Below are 5,571 nucleotides of genomic sequence, written 5' to 3' on the forward strand. Positions count from 1 at the left end.
TCTTTTCATTTTAAGATTTTCTGAAATGTTTTTTAATCCAAATTTTAAGAGAATATGAATATGCGATCATAATAGAAATGTGAAGATGACCATCTTACCTAAGGCAATCTAGAGATTTAATGCAATACCCATCAAATTACCAGCAACATTCTTCTCAGAGCTAGAAAAAAAAAATACAGGAATTCATATGGAAACACAAATGACCAAGAATAGCCAGAACAATCCTCAGCAAAAAACAACAAAGTAGGAGGTATAACATTACCAGACTTCAAACTTTACGATAAAGCTACAATAATCAAAACAGCTTGGTATTGGTACAGGAACAGGCATATAGACCAATGGAATAGAATTGAGATTCCAGAAGCAAAACCTCAATTTCTCAACCAACTAATCTTTGACAAAGCCTCTACTACCAACCACTGGGGAGAGGAGAACCTATTCAGTAAATGGTGCTGGGAAAACTGGCTGACCACATGCAAAAGATTGAAACAGGACCCCTATCTATATCCATACACAAAAATCAACTCTAAATTGATCAGAGACCTAAATGTAAAACCTCAAACCATAAGAACCTTAGAAAATGCAGGACACACCCTCATGGAAATTGGAACTGGCATCCAATTCCTGAACAAAACCCAAAACTCATGGGCCATAAGAGATAAGATAGACAAGTGGGTCTTCATTAAACTGACAAGCTTCTGCAAAGCCAAAGAAACCATCAAGAGAGCAGGGAAACAGCCCATAGATTGGGAAAAAGTACTTGCCAACTCCATGTCTGACAGAGGCCTAACATCTTGAATCTGCAAGGAACTCAAACGTGCTGAAAAGAAAAAACAAACAACCCCATTACAAAGTGGGCAAAAGATATGAACAGACACTTCACAAAAGAAGACATATGAGCGGCCAACAGACACATGAAAAAATGTTCAACCTCACTAATCATCAAGGAGATGCAAATTAAAACTACAGAAATACCACCTAACTTTAGTCAGAATGGCCATTATCAATAACTCAACAAATAACAGATGCTGGAGAGGATGTGGTGAAAAGGGAACACATACATTGTTGGTGGGAGTGTAAACTAGTGCAACCTCTGTGGAAAGCAGTGTGGCGATTCCTAAAAGCTCTAAATATTGACCTCCCATATGACCCCCCAATCTCCCTACTGGGAATATACCCTGAAGAAATCAAATTACTCTATAAAAAAGATACCTGCACACGTATGTTTATCACAGCATTTTCACAATAGCAAGGACCTGGAACCAACCATGCTGTCCATCAAAAGGGGACTGGATTAAAAATTTATGGTACATATACATAACGGAATACTATGCAGCCATAAAAAAGAACAAAATCATGAATTTCGCAGCAACCTGGATGGAACTAGAGTCTATAATACTGAGTGATCTTTCACAGCAACAAAGATCTGAGTATCACATGTTCTCACTCATAAGTGGACCTTGAACATCTATCATAATACTCTAAGAAAAGGATCCACAGTGATGGGAATCTATGGGGGGGAGACAGGGAGGGCAGGGGTGGTGGGATTAATGGTAGTCAGATTCTGTCTGGGGATGGAGGGGACACCCCTTATCAACAAGGGTGCCTGAATGATGCATATTTGTATACCTAACCCTTAACTGTACCCCACAATTATAAAATAAAAAATATGTTTAAAAAAAATTTTCTAAAATGTATTTTAATCCAAATTTTAAGAGAATATGAATATGTGATCATAATAGAAATGTGTACAGAAGTGACTTACTTAAAAATTATGAATGCACTATGGAGTTTTTTTGCATTTGGCATATTTCTGGTATATGAATAATGCAGCTAATTGTTTGCAAAGTACTAATTATACTTGTATAGTAAGATAGATGTAGTAAATGCAAGATTTATCTTCAATTTCAACTACAATTTGATTAAAATTATACAATGACATTTATTATTTAAGTTTTGAAAACGTTTATTAGTCTTTTGACAGACACTTCCTTTGATGTATTATTTGAAAGATTGCTAGAAGTTTTACATTGTAAAAAGGAAATTAAAATTGTATTTCTTTGATTTTTGAAAGACACACTATCAAGGAAAAAGAATAATGAATTTCAAGTTGCTAAAAATTCATTTTAGGTATTTGAGAAAAAATATAAATATAATTCACTTTGATGCAGTAGACACAAATTTAAACTAGTTGATAGCAAAAAGAAGATTTTTGTTTTGTTTATTTTTCTCACTTCCAAAGCTAATCTAAGGCAGTTTTTAAAGCAAATCAAAGGCAAACTTAAGGCTGATGTATTCCAGAATTTATTCAAGTATTTTCAAAATTGTTGTCTTTTTTACATAAAAAACAAAGTAAAAAAAATTTTTTTGTGGTTTGCTTAGAATTTTTAATCCTCTGTCATAAAAACAAAGAAATGGAAGAAAAACTCTTCAAAATATCAAAAGAGTAGCACAGAACATTTTTCTTTTATATTTATTGACACATTTAGGAAACCAATTCAGGTCTGTGTAATGAGCCATTCAAGACACAGACAAATGCAGATGAAATGCAGAGAAAAGACTGATATTTTTATCTCTGCTGAAGGGCAGAACAAGCAAATAGATAATGGTCTGATGGTCTATAAGAGGATCATAAATAATAAGTTTTCAAACCATAGAATGCCAAATTTTTGTTTTCACATTTCAGGGTGAGAAATTGTCAGACTCAAGAAATAGATATGTTAAATATTGCTTTTAATATATAAATAATGATTGGCTTCTCTGATCTTAAAGTTTGTAAAGTCCAGTAATAAGTGCGAGCTGTATGTTGTAATTTATGCTAGAAGTAGTTATTGTGTTCAATGTGATAAAATAATGACAATATAGCCAGGCTCGGTGGCTCAGCCTGTAATCCCGCGCCTTTGGGAGGCTGAGGTGAGTGGATTGCCTGAGCCTGCAAGTTCAAGACCCGCCTGGGCAGCGAGACCTCATCTCTACAATAAATCAAAAAATCAGCCGGGCGTGGTGGCACATGCCTATAATTCCAGCTACTTGGAAGGCTGAGGTGTAAGGATTGCCGGAGCCCAGCAGGTCGAGGCTGCGGTGGCCGGGAGCGGCCACTGCACTCCAGTCTGGGCGACAGAGTGAGACTCCAACTCAAAAATAAATAAATAAATAATGACAATATTATTCCTTATCTGAAAATATTAAAACATACTGTAGAGGAGAAAGAACAAATTTCCTCTCTACCTTTCATAAATTCTTAGCTGGGACTCCCTGTAACAAAATACTGATTGGCAATAGAAAAACAAACAAGATTAGTAATGTGTATAATTCTTATATAAATGACAGTTAACCCAGAGAAATGAGTAAATCTCTAGAGTAGATATCAAAGTACAGTTTACTCTTGAATAATATGGGGTTAGGGACACTAATCTCCTATGAAGTAAAAAAAATCTGCATATAAATTCTAGCCCCCCAAAACCTAACTAAAAGTCTACTGCTGACCAGAAGCCTTACCGATAACACAGTCAAATAACACACATTTTGCATGTTACATACATAACATGCTGTATTCTTACAATAAAGTAAGCTAGAGATAGTAAAATGTGATTAAGAAAATCAAAAGGAAGGTAAAATATACTTATTTTTCATTAAGTGTAAGTGAATCATCTTAAAGGTCTTCATCAGCGTGGTCCTCATGTTGAGTAGGCTGAGGTGGAGGAGGAAGAGAAAGGGTTGGTCTTGCTGTTTCAGGGGTTGCAGAGGGAGATGAAAATCTGCATATAAGTAGATCTGCACAGTTCAAACCCATGTTGATAAAGGGTCAACTGTGGTTTTCAGAAACAAAGAAAGAATTGAATGGGGAAATTCCATTTAGGACCAGATGGCCAGAAAAGCAAGATTAATTATGCAAAATTAACTCTGGGTTCCTTCTCCATTGATGAGTCTCTAGTGATTTAGTCATCCTTCTTATCCTAGTGCAGAGAGGGAGACACCCTTACACATGGATATTTCTTTCATAGAAGTAACTTTTTCTTACAAAACAGCCATTTTTTAGAGCTTACCTTATGTCTGCAGTTTCTCAAAATAGCCTGCTCAGAATAACACTTATGCAAAAGAGGCATATTTGGGATGGCATATTCTGGTCTTCTACAGTCATATTTTGAAGTGTCTTGTCCTGAACTCCATTGATATCTTCATTTGAATACAGTTGCTTATATAAACATATATAGCATACATATATATATAGGTCTGTATGTAATTACTATGCTGTATTTGAAGTATTCACTAGATGAAAGCTATATTTATTTTATGAGAATTCACCAGATGTCTTGGCAAGCTACCAAATAAACTTATTTTCAAGATCAACATTTCTTTTTTCCCTAATTATATTTTGACATATTTAAATTTTCTAACTTAATTTTCATCATTTCTTGCTAAAATATCTGTGTACATATTTTCATATCCCTCAGGATTTATTTTTTGTCATCTTTGTTTCAACACACAAGTAGTTGCTGTGCCTCCACTGGTAATATTAAGCCCTGATTTTTCATGTCATGTCTATTTCATGTCAACACATTTTTTTTTTTTCTATGAGTTAGAGTCTCACTCTGTCGCCCAGACTGGAGTGCAGTGGCCGCTCCCGGCCACCGCAGCCTTGACCCGCTGGACTCCGGCGATCCTTCCGCCTCAGCCTTCCGAGTAGCTGGAATTACAGGCATGCGCTACCACGCCCGGCTGATTTTTTGATTTATTGTAGAGATGAGGTCTCGCTGCCCAGGCGGGTCTCGAACCCGCGGGCTCAGGCAATCCACTTACCTCAACCTCCCAAAGGCGCAGGATTACAGGCTGAGCCACTGAGCCCGGCTATGTCAACACATTTTATTATCAATTTAATTCTCATGGCAACTGATTGTGTATGTGTGTGTCTGTACAAGTAGCTATGTGCCAGGGCAACTTTTTGGGTACTTTCTGCACAAATTCATTTGATTTTCAAAATTGTTTTAGTGATACCTGTAATTCTTACACTGCTAAATCCAACTAAATCTGGCTTGACAAAGCCTCCGTACTGGCTAACTTGCATCCTTATATAGGAACCACAACCTAACTTAGTAGGTAACCAAATTGAAAAGCTATTTTGGCAGTATGCTTGTATAATAATAGCTGAGACTCAGTCTGTTAGCTGATAGACAGGCAGCTACTCACAGGCAGCCAACTGCTCAACCTGTGTTCAAATAAGGCAAACACCAAACTATAGCAATCTTGCCTTTTCTGTAACTCACTACGATTTTCAGTGCATCACTTTCCCTTTTCTGTCCATACCTTTCTTCCATCCACAGGGCAGTGCTGGAGTATCTTTGAATTTGCTGTGATTCTGAGGGCTCCCAGATTCTCAAATCATGAATCATGCATTCATTGCTCAATTAAACTCTGTTAGATTTAATTTGTCTAAGTTTATCTTTAAATATACTTATTTACAAATGAGGAAACAAACCCTTTGCCCCACCCCTCCAAAAATTGATAGGGCTCAGGACACATCCCAAATTAGGACTATAGGAACCCTTTTAGCATAAGGATTATTTGAGCTGA

Source organism: Carlito syrichta, unplaced genomic scaffold (genome assembly GCF_000164805.1).
Source record: "Carlito syrichta isolate Samal-C Ts95f unplaced genomic scaffold, Tarsius_syrichta-2.0.1 Scaffold303806, whole genome shotgun sequence".
Classification (NCBI taxonomy): Eukaryota; Metazoa; Chordata; class Mammalia; order Primates; family Tarsiidae; genus Carlito; species Carlito syrichta.